A 20,000-nucleotide genomic window follows, 5' to 3' on the forward strand; every position below is an offset into this window, starting at 1 on the left:
CGTGTGTGTGTGTCCGTTCGGCTTGCAGAGATAAGAACACGGCCGTGGCAAGAAGTCCCTGCCTGTCGTAATAGGAGAATAATGGGTACGAGTCGAGAGGTGAAGAGTGTATGTGTGTGTGTGAATGTGTGTGTGTGTCAGTGTGTGTGTGTCCGTTCAGCTCGCAGAGATTAGAATACAAACGAGGCAATAAGTCCATGCCTGTCGTAAGATGCGACTAATGGGTAGGAGTCGAGGGGGTTAAGAGTGTATTTGTGTGTGTGTGCGTGTGTGCGTGTGTGTGTGCATAGGTGTGTGTGTGTGTAAGTATGTGTGTGTCCGTTAGGCTTGCAGAGATAAGAATACGGCCAAGGCAAGAAGGCCCTGCCTCTTGTAAGGGGCGACTAATAGGTAGGAATCGAGAGGTGAAGAGTGTATGTGTGTGTGCGTGTGTGCGTGTGTGTGTGTGTCTGTGAGTGTGTGTGTGTGTATGTGTGTCCCTTCGGCTCGCAGAGAAAAGAAAACAGCGGTGGCAAGAATGCCATGCCTGTCGTAAGAGGTGACTAATGGGTAGGAGTCGAGAGGTGAAGAGTGTATGTGTGTGTGCGTGTTTGTGTTTGTGCGTTTGTTAGTGTGTGTGTATGTATGTAAGTGTCCGTAACGGCTCACAGAGATTAGAATACGGTCGAGACGAGAAGGACATGCCAGTCGTAAAATACGACTAATGGGTAGGAGTCGAGAGGTGAAGAGTGTATTTGTGTGTGTGTGTGTGTGCGTGTGTGCGTGCGTGTGTGTGTGAGTGTGTGTATCCGTTCGGCTTGCAGAGATAAGATTACGGCCGGGGCAAGAAGCCCCTGCCTCTCGTAAGAGGAGAATAATGGGTAGGAGTCGAGAGGTGAAGAGTGTATATGTGTGTGTGTGCGTGCGTATGTATGTTTGTGTGTCCGTTTGGCATGCAAAGATAAGAATACGGCCGAGGCAAAAAGGCCCTGCCGCTTGAAAGGAGCGACTAATAAGTAGGAGTCGAGAGGTGAAGAGTGTATGTGTGTGTGCGTGTGTGTGTGCGTGTGTGAGTATGTGTGTGTTTGTTCGGCCTGCAGAGATAAGAACACGACGGAGGCAAGAAGGCCCTGCCTATCGTAAAAGGCGACTAATAGGTAGGAGTCGAGAGGTGAAGAGTGTATGTGTGTGTGTGCGTGTGTGCATGTGTGTGTGCGGGTGTGAGTATGTGTGTGTGTCCGTTCGGCTTGCAGAGATAAGAACACGGCCGAGGCAAGAAGGCCCTGCCTATCGTAAGAGGCAACTAATAGGTAGGAGTCGAGAGGTGAAGAGTGTATGTGTGTGTGTGTGTGTGTGCATGTCTGTGTGTGTGTGAGTGTATGTGTGTGTTCGTGTGAGCGTGCGTGTGTGCGTGTGCGTCTGTGTGGACGTTTGTGACTGTGTGGGTGTGTGTGTATCCCTTCGGCTCGCAGAGATAAGAATACGGCCGTGGTAAGAAGGCCATGCCTGCTGTAAGGAGCGACTAATGGGTAGGAGTCGAGAGGTGAAGAGTGTATGTGTGTGTGTGTGCGTGTGTGCGTGTGTGTGCGTGTGTGAGTATGTGTGTGTGTCCGTTCGGCTTGCAGAGATAAGAACACGGCCAAGGCAAGAAGGCCCTGCCTGTCGTAAGAGGCGACTAATAGGTAGGAGTCAAGAGGTGAAGAATGTATGTGTGTGTGCGTGTGTGCGTGTTTGTGTGTGTGAGTGTATGTGTGTGTGCGTGTATGCGTGCGTGTGTGCGTGTGTGTGTGTGAGTGTGTGTGTGTGTATGTGTGTGTGTGTGTGTATTTGTGTGTGTGAGTGTGTTATGTCCAGTCGGCTCGCAGAGATAAGAACACGGCCGTGGCAAGAAGTCCCTGCCTGTCGTAAGAGGCGTGTGCGTGTGTGTGCGTGTGTAAGTGTGTGTGTATGTGTGTGTGTCTGTTTGGCTTGCAGAAATAAGAATACGGCCGAGGCAAGAAGGCTCTGCCTCTTGTATGGGGCGACTAATAGGTAGGAGTCGAGAGGTGAAGAGTGTATGTGTGTGTGAGTGTGCGTGTGTGCGTGTGTGTGCGTGTGTGAGTATGTGTGTGTATTTGTGTGTGTGAGTGTGTGTGTCCAGTCGGCTCGCAGAGATAAGAACACGGCCGTGGCAAGAAGGCCCTGCCTGTCGTAAGAGGCGTGTGCGTGTGTGTGCGTGTGTAAGAGTGTGGTGTGTATGTGTGTGTGTCTGTTTGGCTTGCAGAAATAAGAATACGGCCGAGGCAAGAAGGCCCTGCCTCTTTTATGGGGCGACTAATAGGTAGGAGTCGAGAGGTGAATAGTGTATGTGTGTGTGTGTGCGTGTGTGGGTGTGTGTGTGTTTGTGCGTGTGTAAGTGTGTGCGTGCGTGTGTGTGTGCGTGCGTGTGTGTGTGAGTGTGTGTGTGTCCGTTCGGCTTGCAGAAATAAGCTAACGGCCGAGGCAAGAAGGCCCTGCCTGTCGTAAGTGGCGACTAATTGGTAGGAGTCGAGAGGTGAAGAGTGTATGTGTGTGTGTGCGTGTGTGCGTGTGTGTGTGCGTGTGTGAGTGTGTGTGTGTCCGGTCGGCTCGCAGAGATAAGAACACGTCCGTGCCAAGAAGGCCCTGCCTGTCGTAAGCGGTGACTAATGGGTAGAAGTCGAGAGGTGAGGAGTGTATGTGTGTGTGTGCGTGTGTGTGCTTGTGTGAGTGTGTGTGTGTGTCCGGTCAGCTCGCAGAGATAAGAACACGGCCGTGGCAAGAAGGCCCTGCCTGTCATAAGAGGCGACTAATGGGTAGGAGTCGAGAGGTGAAGAGTATATGTGTGTGTGTGTGTGTGTGTGTGTGCGTATGTGCGTGTGTGTGCGTGTGTGAGTGTATGTGTGTATTTGTGTGTGTGTGTGCGTGTCCAGTAGGATCGCAGAGATAAGAACACGGCCGTGGCAAGAAGGCCCTGCCTGTCGTAAGAGGTGACTAATAGGTAAGAGTCGAGTGGTGAAGAGTGTATATGTGTGTGTGTGCGTGTGTGTGCGTGTGTGAGTGTGTGTGTATGTTTGTGTGTCCGTTTGGCTTGCAGAGATAAGAATACGGCCAAGGCAAGAAGACCCTGCCTTTTGTAAGGGGCGACTAATAGGTAGGAGACGAGAGGTGAAGAGTGTATGTGTGTATGCGTGTGTGTGTGTGTGTGCGTGTGTGAGTATGTGTGTGTGTCCGTTTGGCTTGCAGAGATAAGAATACGGCCGAGGCAAGAACTGCCTCTTGTAAGGGGCGACTAATAGGTAGGAATCGAGAGGTGAAGAGTGTATGTGTGTGTGCGTGTGTGCGTGTGTGTGTGAGTGTATGTGTATGTGCCTGTGTGCGTGCGTGTGTGTGTGTCCGTGAGTGTGTGTGTGTGTATGTGTGTCCCTTCGGCTCGCAGAGAAAAGAAAACAGCGGTGGCAAGATTGCCATGCCTGTCGTAAGAGGTGACTAATGGGTAGGAGTCGAGAGGTGAAGAGTGTATGTGTGTGTGCGTGTGTGTGTGTTTGTACGTATGTGAGTGTGTGTGTATGGGTGTGTGTGTCCGTTCGGCTTGCAGACATAAGAATACGGCCGTGACAAGAAGGCCATGCTTGTTGTAATTAGCGGCTAATGGGTAGGAGTCGAGAGGTAAAGAGTGTTTGTGTGTGTGTGTGCGTGTGTGTTTGCGTGTGTGAGTGTGTGTGTGTATGTGTGTGTGTCCGTTAGGCTTGCAGAGATAAGAATACGGCCAAGGCAAGAAGGCCCTGCCTCTTGTAAGGGGCGAATAATAGGTAGGAATCGAGAGGTGAAGAGTGTATGTGTGTGTGCGTGTGTGCGTGTGTGTGTGTGTGTTAGTGTATGTGTGTGTGCGTGTGTGGGTGCGTGTGTGTGTGTTTGTGAGTGTGTTTCTCGCAGAGAAAAGAAAGCAGCGGTGGCAAGAATGCCATGCCTGTTGTAAGAGGTGACTAATGGGTAGGAGTCGAGAGGTGAAGAGTGTATGTGTGTGTGCGTGTGTGTGTGTTTGTGCGTTTGTTAGTGTGTGTGTGTATGTAAGTGTCCGTTCGGCTCGCAGAGATTAGAATACGCTCGAGGCAAGAAGGACATGCCAGTCGTAAAAGGCGACTAATGGGTAGGAGTCGAGAGGTGAAGAGTGTATTTGTGTGTGTGTGTGCGTGTGTGCGTGCGTGTGTGTGTGAGTGTGTGTATCCGTTCGGCTTGCAGAGATAAGAATACGGTCGGTGCAAGAAGGCCCTGCCTCTCGTAAGAGGTGACCAAAAGGGAGGAGTCGAGAGGTGAAGAGTGTATGTGTGTGTGTGTGTGTGCTTGTGTGCGTGTGTTTGTGCGTGTGTGAGTGTGTGTGTGTGCGTGTGTGCGAACGTGCGTGTGTGTGTGTTTGTCCGCTCGGCTTTCAGAGATAAGAATACGGCCGGGGCAAGAAGGCCCTGCCTCTCTTAAGAGGCGACTAATGGATAGGAATCGAGAGGTGGAGAGTGTGTGCGTGTGTGCGTATGTGCGTGTGTGCCTGTGTGCGTGTGTTTGTGTGTGCGTGTGTGTGTGTCCGTTCGGCTTGCAGAGATAAGAACACGGCCGTGGCAAGAAGTCCCTGCCTGTCGTAAGAGGAGAATAATGGGTAGAAGTCGAGAGGTGAATACTGTATGTGTGCTTGCGTGTGTGCGTGTGTGTGAGTGTGTGTGTGTGTCCGTTCGGCTCGCAGAGATAAGAACACGGCCGTGGCAAGAAGTCCCTGAATGTCGTAAGAGGCGACTAATGGATAGGAGTCGAGAGGTGGAGACTGTGTGCGTGTACGTGTGCGTGTGCGTGTGTGCGTGTGTGCCTGTGTGCGTGTTTTTGTGTGTGCGTGTGTGTGTGTGTGTGTGTCCGTTCGGCTTGCAAAGATAAGAACACGCCCGTGGCAAGAAGTATCTGCCTGTCGAAAGAGGAGAATAATGGGTAGGAGTCGAGAGGTGAAGAGTGTATGTGTGTGCGTGTGTGCGTGCGTGTTTAAGTGTGTGTGTATGTGAGTGTGTGATTGTGTGTGAGTGTGTGTGTGTGCGGTCGGCTCGCAGAGATAAGAACACAGCCGTGGCAAGAAGGCCCTGCCTATCGTAAGAGGCGCCTAATAGGTAGGAGTCGAGAGGTGAAGAGTGTATGTGTGTGCGCGTGTGTGCGTGTTTGTGTGTGTGTGAGTGTATGTGTGTGTGCGTGTGTGCGTGCGTGTGTGTGTGTGTGTTTGTGAGTGTGTGTGTGTGTGTATGTGTGTGTCCCTTCGGCTCGCAGAGATAAGTAAACAGCCGTGGCAAGAAGGCGATGCAAATCGTACGGGGCGACTAATGGGTAGGAGTCGAGAGGTGAAGAGTGGGCGACTAATAAGTAGGAGGCGAGTGGTGAAAAGTGTATGTGCGTGTGTGCGTGTGTGCGTGTGTGTGTGCGTGTGTAAGTTTGTGTGTGTGTTAGTTCGGCTTGCAGAGATAAGAACACGACTGAGGCAAGAAGGCCCTGCCCATCGTAAGAGCCGACTAATAGGTAGGAGTCGACAGGTGAAGAGTGTATGTGTGTGGGTGCGTGTGTGTTTGCGTGTGTGAGTGTGTGTGTGTATGTGTGTGTGTCCGTTAGGCTTGCAGAGATAAGAATACGGCCAAGGCAAGAAGGCCCTGCCTCTTGTAAGGGGCGAATAATAGGTAGGAATCGAGAGGTGAAGAGTGTATGTGTGTGTGCGTGTGTGCGTGTGTGTGTGTGTGTTAGTGTATGTGTGTGTGCGTGTGTGGGTGCGTGTGTGTGTGTTTGTGAGTGTGTTTCTCGCAGAGAAAAGAAAGCAGCGGTGGCAAGAATGCCATGCCTGTTGTAAGAGGTGACTAATGGGTAGGAGTCGAGAGGTGAAGAGTGTATGTGTGTGTGCGTGTGTGTGTGTTTGTGCGTTTGTTAGTGTGTGTGTGTATGTAAGTGTCCGTTCGGCTCGCAGAGATTAGAATACGCTCGAGGCAAGAAGGACATGCCAGTCGTAAAAGGCGACTAATGGGTAGGAGTCGAGAGGTGAAGAGTGTATTTGTGTGTGTGTGTGCGTGTGTGCGTGCGTGTGTGTGTGAGTGTGTGTATCCGTTCGGCTTGCAGAGATAAGAATACGGTCGGTGCAAGAAGGCCCTGCCTCTCGTAAGAGGTGACCAAAAGGGAGGAGTCGAGAGGTGAAGAGTGTATGTGTGTGTGTGTGTGTGCTTGTGTGCGTGTGTTTGTGCGTGTGTGAGTGTGTGTGTGTGCGTGTGTGCGAACGTGCGTGTGTGTGTGTGTGTTTGTCCGCTCGGCTTTCAGAGATAAGAATACGGCCGGGGCAAGAAGGCCCTGCCTCTCTTAAGAGGCGACTAATGGATAGGAATCGAGAGGTGGAGAGTGTGTGCGTGTGTGCGTATGTGCGTGTGTGCCTGTGTGCGTGTGTTTGTGTGTGCGTGTGTGTGTGTCCGTTCGGCTTGCAGAGATAAGAACACGGCCGTGGCAAGAAGTCCCTGCCTGTCGTAAGAGGAGAATAATGGGTAGAAGTCGAGAGGTGAATACTGTATGTGTGCTTGCGTGTGTGCGTGTGTGTGAGTGTGTGTGTGTGTCCGTTCGGCTCGCAGAGATAAGAACACGGCCGTGGCAAGAAGTCCCTGAATGTCGTAAGAGGCGACTAATGGATAGGAGTCGAGAGGTGGAGACTGTGTGCGTGTACGTGTGCGTGTGCGTGTGTGCGTGTGTGCCTGTGTGCGTGTTTTTGTGTGTGCGTGTGTGTGTGTGTGTGTGTGTCCGTTCGGCTTGCAAAGATAAGAACACGCCCGTGGCAAGAAGTATCTGCCTGTCGAAAGAGGAGAATAATGGGTAGGAGTCGAGAGGTGAAGAGTGTATGTGTGTGCGTGTGTGCGTGCGTGTTTAAGTGTGTGTGTATGTGAGTGTGTGATTGTGTGTGAGTGTGTGTGTGTGCGGTCGGCTCGCAGAGATAAGAACACAGCCGTGGCAAGAAGGCCCTGCCTATCGTAAGAGGCGCCTAATAGGTAGGAGTCGAGAGGTGAAGAGTGTATGTGTGTGCGCGTGTGTGCGTGTTTGTGTGTGTGTGAGTGTATGTGTGTGTGCGTGTGTGCGTGCGTGTGTGTGTGTGTGTTTGTGAGTGTGTGTGTGTGTATGTGTGTGTCCCTTCGGCTCGCAGAGATAAGTAAACAGCCGTGGCAAGAAGGCGATGCAAATCGTACGGGGCGACTAATGGGTAGGAGTCGAGAGGTGAAGAGTGGGCGACTAATAAGTAGGAGGCGAGTGGTGAAAAGTGTATGTGCGTGTGTGCGTGTGTGCGTGTGTGTGTGCGTGTGTAAGTTTGTGTGTGTGTGTTAGTTCGGCTTGCAGAGATAAGAACACGACTGAGGCAAGAAGGCCCTGCCCATCGTAAGAGCCGACTAATAGGTAGGAGTCGACAGGTGAAGAGTGTATGTGTGTGGGTGCGTGTGTGCGTGTGTGTGTGCGTGTGTGAGTTTGTGTGTGTGTCCGTTCGGCTTGCAGAGATAAGAACACGGCCGAGGCAAGAAGGCCCTGCCTGTCGTGAGAGACGACTAATAGGTAGGAGTCGAGAGGTAAAGAATGTATGTGTGTGTGCGTGTGTGCGTGTTTGTGTGTGTGTGAGTGTATGTGTGTGTGCGTGTGTGTGGCGTGTGTGCGTGCGTGTCTGTGTGAGTGTGTGTGTGTGTCCGTTAGGCTCGCAGAGATAAGAATGCGTCCGTGGCAAGAAGGCCCTGCCTGTCTTAAGAGGCGACTAATGGATAGGAGTCGAGAGGTGGAGAGTGTGTGCGTGTGCGTGTACGTGTGCGTGTGTGCGTGTGTGCCTGTGTGCGTGTGTTTGTCTGTGCGTGTGTGTGTGTGTCCGTTAGACTCGCAGAGATAAGAACACGTCCGTGGCAAGAAGGCCCTGCCTGTCTTAAGAGGCGACTAATGGATAGGAATCGAGAGGTGGAGAGTGTGTGCGTGTGTGCGTGTGTGCGTGTGTGCGTGTGTGCCTGTGTGCGTGTTTTTGTGTGTGCGTGTGTGTGTGTGTCCGTTCGGCTTGCAGAGATAAGAACACGGCCGTGGCAAGAAGTCCCTGCCTGTCGTAAGAGGAGAATAATGGGTAGAAGTCGAGAGGTGAATAGTGTATGTGTGCTTGCGTGTGTGTGTTTGTGTGTGAGTGTGTGTGTGTGTCCGTTCGGCTCGCAGAGATAAGAATGCGTTCGTGGCAAGAAGGCCCTGCCTGTCTTAAGAGGCGACTAATGGATGGGAGTCGAGAGGTGTAGAGTGTGTGCGTGTGCGTGAGCGTTTGCGTGTGTGCGTTTGTGCCTGTGTGCGTGTGTTTGTGTGTGCGTGTATGTGTGTGTCCGGTCGGCTCGCTGAAATGAGAACACGGCCGTGGCAAGAAGGCACTGCCTGTCGTAAGAGGCGACTAATGGGTAGGAGTCGAGAGGTGAAGAGGGTATGTGTGTGTGCGTGTGTGCGTGTGTGCGTGTGTGTGTGCGTGTGTGAGCGTGTGAGTATGTATGTGTGTCCGTTCGGCTTGCAGAGATAAGAATACGGCCGAGGCAAGAAGGCCCTGCCTGTCTTAAGAGGTGACTAATGGATAGGAGTCGAGAGGTGGAGAGTGTGTGCGTGTGCGTGTGCGTGTGCGTGTGTGCATGTGTGTGTGCGTGTGAGCGTGCGTGTGTGTGTGAGTGTGTGTGTATGTCCGTTCGGCTCTCAGAGATAAGAACATGGCCGTGGCAAAGAGGCCCTGCCTGTCGTAAAGGGCGACTAATGGGTAGGACTCGAGAGGTGAAGAGTGTATGTGTGTGTGTACGTGTGTGCGTGTGTGTGTGCGTGTGTGTTTAAGTGTGTGTATGTCCGTTCGGCTCGCAGAGATAAGAACATGGCCGTAGCAAGAAGGCCCTGCCTGTCGTAAGAGGCGACTAATGGGTAGGAGTCGAGAGGCAAAGAGTGTATGTGTGTGTGCGTGTGTGCGTGTGTGCGTGTGTGTGTGCGTGTGTGAGCGTGTGAGTATGTATGTGTGTCCGTTCGGCTTGCAGAGATAAGAATACGGCCGAGGCAAGAAGGCCCTGCCTGTCTTAAGAGGTGACTAATGGATAGGAGTCGAGAGGTTGAGAGTGTGTGCGTGTGCGTGTGCGTGTGCGTGTGTGCGTGTATGTGTGTGTGCGTGTGAGCGTGCGTGTGTGTTTGAGTGTGTGTGTATGTCCGTTCGGCTCGCAGAGATAAGAACATGGCCGTAGCAAGAAGGCCCTGCCTGTCGTAAGAGGCGACTAATGGGTAGGAGTCGAGAGGCAAAGAGTGTATGTGTGTGTGCGTGTGTGCGTGTGTGTGTGCGTGTGTGAGCGTGTGAGTATGTATGTGTGTCCGTTCGGCTTGCAGAGATAAGAATACGGCCGAGGCAAGAAGGCCCTGCCTGTCTTAAGAGGTGACTAATGGATAGGAGTCGAGAGGTGGAGAGTGTGTGCGTGTGCGTGTGCGTGTGCATGTGTGCATGTGTGTGTGCGTGTGAGCGTGCGTGTGTGTGTGAGTGTGTGTGTATGTCCGTTCGGCTCTCCGAGATAAGAACATGGCCGTGGCAAGAAGGCCCTGCCTGTCGTAAAGGGCGACTAATGGGTAGGACTCGAGAGGTGAAGAGTGTATGTGTGTGTGTACGTGTGTGCGTGTGTGTGTGCGTGTGTGAGTATGTGTGTGTGTCCGTTCGGTTTGCAGAGATAAGAATACGTTTGTGGCAAGAAGTCCCTGAATGTCGTAAGAGGCGACTAATGGGTAGGAGTCGAGAGGTTAAGAGTGTATGTGTGTGTGTGTGTGAGTGTATGTGTGTTCGTTCGCCTTGCAGAGATAAGAACACGGCCGAGGCAAGAAGACCCTGCTTGTCGTGAGAGACGACTAATAGGTAGGAGTCGAGAGGTGAAGAATGTATGTGTGTGTGCGTATGTGCGTGTTTGTGTGTGTGAGTGTATGTGTGTGTGCGTGTGTGCGTGCGTGTGTGTGTGTGCGTGTGAGCGTGCGGGTGTGTGAGTGTGTGTGTATGTCCGTTCGGCTCTCCGAGATAAGAACATGGCCGTGGCAAGAAGGCCCTGCCTGTCGTAAAGGGCGACTAATGGGTAGGACTCGAGAGGTGGAGAGTGTATGTGTGTGTGTACGTGTGTGCGTGTGTGTGTGCGTGTGTGAGTATGTGTGTGTGTCCGTTCGGTTTGCAGAGATAAGAATACGTTTGTGACAAGAAATCCCTGAATGTCGTAAGAGGCGACTAATGGGTAGGAGTCGAGAGGCAAAGAGTGTATGTGTGTGTGCGTGTGTGCGTGTGTGCGTGTGTGTGTGCGTGTGTGAGCGTGTGAGTATGTATGTGTGTCCGTTCGGCTTGCAGAGATAAGAATACGGCCGAGGCAAGAAGGCCCTGCCTGTCTTAAGAGGTGACTAATGGATAGGAGTCGAGAGGTTGAGAGTGTGTGCGTGTGCGTGTGCGTGTGCGTGTGTGCGTGTATGTGTGTGTGCGTGTGAGCGTGCGTGTGTGTTTGAGTGTGTGTGTATGTCCGTTCGGCTCGCAGAGATAAGAACATGGCCGTAGCAAGAAGGCCCTGCCTGTCGTAAGAGGCGACTAATGGGTAGGAGTCGAGAGGCAAAGAGTGTATGTGTGTGTGCGTGTGTGCGTGTGTGCGTGTGTGTGTGCGTGTGTGAGCGTGTGAGTATGTATGTGTGTCCGTTCGGCTTGCAGAGATAAGAATACGGCCGAGGCAAGAAGGCCCTGCCTGTCTTAAGAGGTGACTAATGGATAGGAGTCGAGAGGTGGAGAGTGTGTGCGTGTGCGTGTGCGTGTGCATGTGTGCATGTGTGTGTGCGTGTGAGCGTGCGTGTGTGTGTGAGTGTGTGTGTATGTCCGTTCGGCTCTCCGAGATAAGAACATGGCCGTGGCAAGAAGGCCCTGCCTGTCGTAAAGGGCGACTAATGGGTAGGACTCGAGAGGTGAAGAGTGTATGTGTGTGTGTACGTGTGTGCGTGTGTGTGTGCGTGTGTGAGTATGTGTGTGTGTCCGTTCGGTTTGCAGAGATAAGAATACGTTTGTGGCAAGAAGTCCCTGAATGTCGTAAGAGGCGACTAATGGGTAGGAGTCGAGAGGTTAAGAATGTATGTGTGTGTGTGTGTGAGTGTATGTGTGTTCGTTCGCCTTGCAGAGATAAGAACACGGCCGAGGCAAGAAGACCCTGCTTGTCGTGAGAGACGACTAATAGGTAGGAGTCGAGAGGTGAAGAATGTATGTGTGTGTGCGTATGTGCGTGTTTGTGTGTGTGAGTGTATGTGTGTGTGCGTGTGTGCGTGCGTGTGTGCGTGTGTGTGTGCGTGTGTGAGCGTGTGAGTATGTATGTGTGTCCGTTCGGCTTGCAGAGATAAGAATACGGCCGAGGCAAGAAGGCCCTGCCTGTCTTAAGAGGTGACTAATGGATAGGAGTCGAGAGGTGGAGAGTGTGTGCGTGTGCGTGTGCGTGTGCGTGTGCGTGTGTGCATGTGTGTGTGCGTGTGAGCGTGCGGGTGTGTGAGTGTGTGTGTATGTCCGTTCGGCTCTCCGAGATAAGAACATGGCCGTGGCAAGAAGGCCCTGCCTGTCGTAAAGGGCGACTAATGGGTAGGACTCGAGAGGTGGAGAGTGTATGTGTGTGTGTGTGTGAGTGTATGTGTGTTCGTTCGCCTTGCAGAGATAAGAACACGGCCGAGGCAAGAAGACCCTGCCTGTCTTAAGAGGTGACTAATGGATAGGAGTCGAGAGGTGGAGAGTGTGTGCGTGTGCGTGTGCGTGTGCGTGTGCGTGTGTGCATGTGTGTGTGCGTGTGAGCGTGCGGGTGTGTGAGTGTGTGTGTATGTCCGTTCGGCTCTCCGAGATAAGAACATGGCCGTGGCAAGAAGGCCCTGCCTGTCGTAAGAGGCGACTAATGGGTAGGAGTCGAGAGGTTAAGAGTGTATGTGTGTGTGTGTGTGAGTGTATGTGTGTTCGTTCGCCTTGCAGAGATAAGAACACGGCCGAGGCAAGAAGACCCTGCTTGTCGTGAGAGACGACTAATAGGTAGGAGTCGAGAGGTGAAGAATGTATGTGTGTGTGCGTATGTGCGTGTTTGTGTGTGTGAGTGTATGTGTGTGTGCGTGTGTGCGTGCGTGTGTGCGTGTGTGTGTGAGTGTGTGTGTATGTGTGTGTCCGTTCGGCTTGCAGAGATAAGAACACGGCCGTGGCAAGAAGTTCCTGCCTGTCGTAAGAGGAGAATAATGGGTAGGAGTCGAGAGGTGAAGAGTGTGTGCGTGTGCGTGTGCGTGTGCGTGTGTGTGTGTGCGTGTGTGTGTGTCCGTTTGGCTTGCAGAGATAAGAACACGGCCGTGGCAAGAAGTCCCTGCCTGTCGTAAGAGGCGACTAATGAATAGGAGTCGAAAGGTGAAGAGCGTATGTGTCTTTGTGTGTGTGCGTGTGTTTTTGCGTGTGTGAGTATGTGTGTGTATTTGTGTGTGTGTGTCAGTTTGGCTTGCAGAGATAAGAATACGGCCGAGGCAAGAAGGCCCTGAATGTCGTAAGAGGCGACTTATGGGTAGGAGTCGAGAGGTTAAGAGTGTATGTGTGTGTGTGTGTGTGTGAGTGTGTGTGTGTCCGTTCGGCTTGCAGAGATAAGAACACGGCCGAGGCAAGAAGACACTGCCTGTCGTGAGAGACGACTAATAGGTAGGAGTCGAGAGGTGAAGAATGTATGTGTGTGTGCGTATGTGCGTGTTTGTGTGTGTGAGTGTATGTGTGTGTGCGTGTGTGGGTGCGTGTGTGCGTGTGTGTGTGAGTGTGTGTGTATGTGTGTGTCCGTTCGGCTTGCAGAGATAAGAACACGGCCGTGGCAAGAAGTCCCTGCCTGTCGTAAGAGGAGAATAATGGGTAGGAGTCGAGAGGTGAAGAGTGTGTGCGTGTGAGTGTGCGTGTTCGTGTGTGTGTGCGTGTGTGTGTGTTTTTGTGTGTGCGTGTGTGTGTGTGTCCGTTCGGCTTGCAGAGATAAGAACACGGCCGTGGCAAGAAGTCCCTGCCTGTCGTAAGAGGAGAATAATGGGTAGAAGTCGAGAGGTGAATAGTGTATGTGTGCTTGCGTGTGTGTGTTTGTGTGTGAGTGTGTGTGTGTGTACGTTCGGCTCGCAGAGATAAGAATGCGTTCGTGGCAAGAAGGCCCTGCCTGTCTTAAGAGGCGACTAATGGATGGGAGTCGAGAGGTGTAGAGTGTGTGCGTGTGCGTGAGCGTTTGCGTGTGTGCGTTTGTGCCTGTGTGCGTGTGTTTGTGTGTGCGTGTATGTGTGTGTCCGGTCGGCTCGCTGAAATGAGAACACGGCCTGTGCAAGAAGGCCCTGCCTGTCGTAAGAGGCGACTAATGGGTAGGAGTCGAGAGGCAAAGAGTGTATGTGTGTGTGCGTGTGTGCGTGTGTGCGTGTGTGTGTGCGTGTGTGAGCGTGTGAGTATGTATGTGTGTCCGTTCGGCTTGCAGAGATAAGAATACGGCCGAGGCAAGAAGGCCCTGCCTGTCTTAAGAGGTGACTAATGGATAGGAGTCGAGAGGTTGAGAGTGTGTGCGTGTGCGTGTGCGTGTGCGTGTGTGCGTGTATGTGTGTGTGCGTGTGAGCGTGCGTGTGTGTTTGAGTGTGTGTGTATGTCCGTTCGGCTCGCAGAGATAAGAACATGGCCGTAGCAAGAAGGCCCTGCCTGTCGTAAGAGGCGACTAATGGGTAGGAGTCGAGAGGCAAAGAGTGTATGTGTGTGTGCGTGTGTGCGTGTGTGCGTGTGTGTGTGCGTGTGTGAGCGTGTGAGTATGTATGTGTGTCCGTTCGGCTTGCAGAGATAAGAATACGGCCGAGGCAAGAAGGCCCTGCCTGTCTTAAGAGGTGACTAATGGATAGGAGTCGAGAGGTGGAGAGTGTGTGCGTGTGCGTGTGCGTGTGCATGTGTGCATGTGTGTGTGCGTGTGAGCGTGCGTGTGTGTGTGAGTGTGTGTGTATGTCCGTTCGGCTCTCCGAGATAAGAACATGGCCGTGGCAAGAAGGCCCTGCCTGTCGTAAAGGGCGACTAATGGGTAGGACTCGAGAGGTGAAGAGTGTATGTGTGTGTGTACGTGTGTGCGTGTGTGTGTGCGTGTGTGAGTATGTGTGTGTGTCCGTTCGGTTTGCAGAGATAAGAATACGTTTGTGGCAAGAAGTCCCTGAATGTCGTAAGAGGCGACTAATGGGTAGGAGTCGAGAGGTTAAGAGTGTATGTGTGTGTGTGTGTGAGTGTATGTGTGTTCGTTCGCCTTGCAGAGATAAGAACACGGCCGAGGCAAGAAGACCCTGCTTGTCGTGAGAGACGACTAATAGGTAGGAGTCGAGAGGTGAAGAATGTATGTGTGTGTGCGTATGTGCGTGTTTGTGTGTGTGAGTGTATGTGTGTGTGCGTGTGTGCGTGCGTGTGTGCGTGTGTGTGTGCGTGTGTGAGCGTGTGAGTATGTATGTGTGTCCGTTCGGCTTGCAGAGATAAGAATACGGCCGAGGCAAGAAGGCCCTGCCTGTCTTAAGAGGTGACTAATGGATAGGAGTCGAGAGGTGGAGAGTGTGTGCGTGTGCGTGTGCGTGTGCGTGTGCGTGTGTGCATGTGTGTGTGCGTGTGAGCGTGCGGGTGTGTGAGTGTGTGTGTATGTCCGTTCGGCTCTCCGAGATAAGAACATGGCCGTGGCAAGAAGGCCCTGCCTGTCGTAAAGGGCGACTAATGGGTAGGACTCGAGAGGTGGAGAGTGTATGTGTGTGTGTACGTGTGTGCGTGTGTGTGTGCGTGTGTGAGTATGTGTGTGTGTCCGTTCGGTTTGCAGAGATAAGAATACGTTTGTGGCAAGAAATCCCTGAATGTCGTAAGAGGCGACTAATGGGTAGGAGTCGAGAGGCAAAGAGTGTATGTGTGTGTGCGTGTGTGCGTGTGTGCGTGTGTGTGTGCGTGTGTGAGCGTGTGAGTATGTATGTGTGTCCGTTCGGCTTGCAGAGATAAGAATACGGCCGAGGCAAGAAGGCCCTGCCTGTCTTAAGAGGTGACTAATGGATAGGAGTCGAGAGGTTGAGAGTGTGTGCGTGTGCGTGTGCGTGTGCGTGTGTGCGTGTATGTGTGTGTGCGTGTGAGCGTGCGTGTGTGTTTGAGTGTGTGTGTATGTCCGTTCGGCTCGCAGAGATAAGAACATGGCCGTAGCAAGAAGGCCCTGCCTGTCGTAAGAGGCGACTAATGGGTAGGAGTCGAGAGGCAAAGAGTGTATGTGTGTGTGCGTGTGTGCGTGTGTGCGTGTGTGTGTGCGTGTGTGAGCGTGTGAGTATGTATGTGTGTCCGTTCGGCTTGCAGAGATAAGAATACGGCCGAGGCAAGAAGGCCCAGCCTGTCTTAAGAGGTGACTAATGGATAGGAGTCGAGAGGTGGAGAGTGTGTGCGTGTGCGTGTGCGTGTGCATGTGTGCATGTGTGTGTGCGTGTGAGCGTGCGTGTGTGTGTGAGTGTGTGTGTATGTCCGTTCGGCTCTCCGAGATAAGAACATGGCCGTGGCAAGAAGGCCCTGCCTGTCGTAAAGGGCGACTAATGGGTAGGACTCGAGAGGTGAAGAGTGTATGTGTGTGTGTACGTGTGTGCGTGTGTGTGTGCGTGTGTGAGTATGTGTGTGTGTCCGTTCGGTTTGCAGAGATAAGAATACGTTTGTGGCAAGAAGTCCCTGAATGTCGTAAGAGGCGACTAATGGGTAGGAGTCGAGAGGTTAAGAATGTATGTGTGTGTGTGTGTGAGTGTATGTGTGTTCGTTCGCCTTGCAGAGATAAGAACACGGCCGAGGCAAGAAGACCCTGCTTGTCGTGAGAGACGACTAATAGGTAGGAGTCGAGAGGTGAAGAATGTATGTGTGTGTGCGTATGTGCGTGTTTGTGTGTGTGAGTGTATGTGTGTGTGCGTGTGTGCGTGCGTGTGTGCGTGTGTGTGTGCGTGTGTGAGCGTGTGAGTATGTATGTGTGTCCGTTCGGCTTGCAGAGATAAGAATACGGCCGAGGCAAGAAGGCCCTGCCTGTCTTAAGAGGTGACTAATGGATAGGAGTCGAGAGGTGGAGAGTGTGTGCGTGTGCGTGTGCGTGTGCGTGTGCGTGTGTGCATGTGTGTGTGCGTGTGAGCGTGCGGGTGTGTGAGTGTGTGTGTATGTCCGTTCGGCTCTCCGAGATAAGAACATGGCCGTGGCAAGAAGGCCCTGCCTGTCGTAAAGGGCGACTAATGGGTAGGACTCGAGAGGTGGAGAGTGTATGTGTGTGTGTGTGTGAGTGTATGTGTGTTCGTTCGCCTTGCAGAGATAAGAACACGGCCGAGGCAAGAAGACCCTGCCTGTCTTAAGAGGTGACTAATGGATAGGAGTCGAGAGGTGGAGAGTGTGTGCGTGTGCGTGTGCGTGTGCGTGTGCGTGTGTGCATGTGTGTGTGCGTGTGAGCGTGCGGGTGTGTGAGTGTGTGTGTATGTCCGTTCGGCTCTCCGAGATAAGAACATGGCCGTGGCAAGAAGGCCCTGCCTGTCGTAAGAGGCGACTAATGGGTAGGAGTCGAGAGGTTAAGAGTGTATGTGTGTGTGTGTGTGAGTGTATGTGTGTTCGTTCGCCTTGCAGAGATAAGAACACGGCCGAGGCAAGAAGACCCTGCTTGTCGTGAGAGACGACTAATAGGTAGGAGTCGAGAGGTGAAGAATGTATGTGTGTGTGCGTATGTGCGTGTTTGTGTGTGTGAGTGTATGTGTGTGTGCGTGTGTGCGTGCGTGTGTGCGTGTGTGTGTGAGTGTGTGTGTATGTGTGTGTCCGTTCGGCTTGCAGAGATAAGAACACGGCCGTGGCAAGAAGTTCCTGCCTGTCGTAAGAGGAGAATAATGGGTAGGAGTCGAGAGGTGAAGAGTGTGTGCGTGTGCGTGTGCGTGTGCGTGTGTGTGTGTGCGTGTGTGTGTGTCCGTTTGGCTTGCAGAGATAAGAACACGGCCGTGGCAAGAAGTCCCTGCCTGTCGTAAGAGGCGACTAATGAATAGGAGTCGAAAGGTGAAGAGCGTATGTGTCTTTGTGTGTGTGCGTGTGTTTTTGCGTGTGTGAGTATGTGTGTGTATTTGTGTGTGTGTGTCAGTTTGGCTTGCAGAGATAAGAATACGGCCGAGGCAAGAAGGCCCTGAATGTCGTAAGAGGCGACTTATGGGTAGGAGTCGAGAGGTTAAGAGTGTATGTGTGTGTGTGTGTGTGTGAGTGTGTGTGTGTCCGTTCGGCTTGCAGAGATAAGAACACGGCCGAGGCAAGAAGACACTGCCTGTCGTGAGAGACGACTAATAGGTAGGAGTCGAGAGGTGAAGAATGTATGTGTGTGTGCGTATGTGCGTGTTTGTGTGTGTGAGTGTATGTGTGTGTGCGTGTGTGGGTGCGTGTGTGCGTGTGTGTGTGAGTGTGTGTGTATGTGTGTGTCCGTTCGGCTTGCAGAGATAAGAACACGGCCGTGGCAAGAAGTCCCTGCCTGTCGTAAGAGGAGAATAATGGGTAGGAGTCGAGAGGTGAAGAGTGTGTGCGTGTGAGTGTGCGTGTTCGTGTGTGTGTGCGTGTGTGTGTGTGTCCGTTCGGCTTGCAGATATAAGAATACGTCCGTGGCAAGAAGGCCCTGCCTGTCTTAAAAGGCGACTAATGGATAGGAATCGAGAGGTGGAGAGTGTGTGCGTGTGTGCGTGTGTGCGTGTGTGCCTGTGTGCGTGTTTTTGTGTGTGCGTGTGTGTGTGTGTCCGTTCGGCTTGCAGAGATAAGAACACGGCCGTGGCAAGAAGTCCCTGCCTGTCGTAAGAGGAGAATAATGGGTAGAAGTCGAGAGGTGAATAGTGTATGTGTGCTTGCGTGTGTGTGTTTGTGTGTGAGTGTGTGTGTGTGTACGTTCGGCTCGCAGAGATAAGAATGCGTTCGTGGCAAGAAGGCCCTGCCTGTCTTAAGAGGCGACTAATGGATGGGAGTCGAGAGGTGTAGAGTGTGTGCGTGTGCGTGAGCGTTTGCGTGTGTGCGTTTGTGCCTGTGTGCGTGTGTTTGTGTGTGCGTGTATGTGTGTGTCCGGTCGGCTCGCTGAAATGAGAACACGGCCTGTGCAAGAAGGCCCTGCCTGTCGTAAGAGGCGACTAATGGGTAGGAGTCGAGAGGTGAAGAGGGTATGTGAGTGTGTGCGTGTGTGGGTGTGTGTGTGTTTGTGCGTGTGTAAGTGTGTGTGTGTATGTATGTGTGTGTCCATTCGGCTCGCAGAGATTAGAATACGGCCAAGGCAAGAAGGCCATGCCTGTCGTAAGAGGCGACTAATGGGTAGGAGTCGAGAGGTGAAGAGTGTATTTGTGTGTGTGTGTGTGTGTGTGTGTGTGTGTGCGTGTGTGTGCGTGTGTGCGTGCGTGTGTGTGTGAGTGTGTGTGTGTCCGTTCGGCTTGCAGAGATAAGAATACGTCCGAGGCAAGAAGGCCCTGCCTCTTGTAAGGGGCGACTAATAGGTAGGAGTCGAGAGGTGAATAGTGTATGTGTATGTGTGTGTGCGTGTGTGGGTGTGTGTGTGTTTGTACGTGTGTAAATGTGTGTGTATATGTATGTGTGTGTCCATTCGGTTCGCAGAGATTAGAATACGGCTGAGGCAAGAAGGCTATGCCTGTCGTAAGAGGCGACTAATGGGTAGGAGTCGAGAGGTGAAAAGTGTATTTGTGTGTGTGCGTGTGTGTGCATGTGTGCGTGCTTGTGTGTGTGAGTGTGTGTGTGTCCGTTCGGCTTGCAGAGATAAGAATACGGCCGAGGCAAGAAGGCCCTGCCTGTCTTAAGAGGTGACTAATGGATAGGAGTCGAGAGGTTGAGAGTGTGTGCGTGTGCGTGTGCGTGTGCGTGTGTGCGTGTGTGTGTGTGCGTGTGAGCGTGCGTGTGTGTTTGAGTGTGTGTGTATGTCCGTTCGGCTCGCAGAGATAAGAACATGGCCGTAGCAAGAAGGCCCTGCCTGTCGTAAGAGGCGACTAATGTGTAGGAGTCGAGAGGTAAAGAGTGTATGTGTGTGTGCGTGTGTGCGTGTGTGTGTGTGTGTGTGCGTGTGTGAGCGTGTGTGTATGTATGTGTGTCCGTTCGGCTTGCAGAGATAAGAATACGGCCGAGGCAAAAAGGCCCTGCCTGTCTTAAGAGGTGACTAACGGATAGGAGTCGAGAGGTGGAGAGTGTGTGCGTGTGCGTGTGCGTGTGCGTGTGTGCATGTGTGTGTGCGTGTGAGCGTGCGTGTGTGTGTGAGTGTGTGTGTATGTCCGTTCGGCTCTCAGAGATAAGAACATGGCCGTGGCAAGAAGGCCCTGCCTGTCGTAAAGGGCGACTAATGGGTAGGAGTCGAGAGGTGAAGAGTGTATGTGTGTGTGTACGTGTGTGCGTGTGTGTGTGCGTGTGTGAGTATGTGTGTGTGTCCGTTCGGCTTGCAGAGATAAGAATACGTTTGTGGCAAGAAGTCGCTGAATGTCGTAAGAGGCGACTAATGGGTAGGAGTCGAGAGGTGAAGCGTGTATGTATGTGTATGTGTGTGTGCGAGTGTGTGTGTGTGTCCGTTTGGCTCTCAGAGATAAGAACACGTCCGTAGCAAGAAAGCCCTGCCTGTCGTAAGAGACGACTAATGGATAGGAGTCGAGAGGTGGAGAGTGTGTGCGTGTACGTGTGCGTGTGCGTGTGTGCGTGTGTGCCTGTGTGCGTGTGTTTGTGTGTGCGTGTGTGTGTGTGTGTCCGTTCGGCTTGCAGAGATAAGAACACGGCCGTGGCAAGAAGTCCCTGCCTGTCGAAAGAGGAGAATAATGGGTAGGAGTCGAGAGGTGAAGAGTGTATGTGCGTGCGTGTTTAAGTGTGTGTGTATGTGAGTGTTTGTAAGTGTGTGTGTGTGCGGTCGGCTCGCAGAGATAAGAAAACAGCCGTGGCAAAAAGGCCATGCCTGTCGTAAGAGGCAAGTAATAAGTAGGGGTCGAGAGGT

Source organism: Diabrotica undecimpunctata, unplaced genomic scaffold, assembly GCF_040954645.1.
Source record: "Diabrotica undecimpunctata isolate CICGRU unplaced genomic scaffold, icDiaUnde3 ctg00000568.1, whole genome shotgun sequence".
NCBI lineage: Eukaryota > Metazoa > Arthropoda > Insecta > Coleoptera > Chrysomelidae > Diabrotica > Diabrotica undecimpunctata.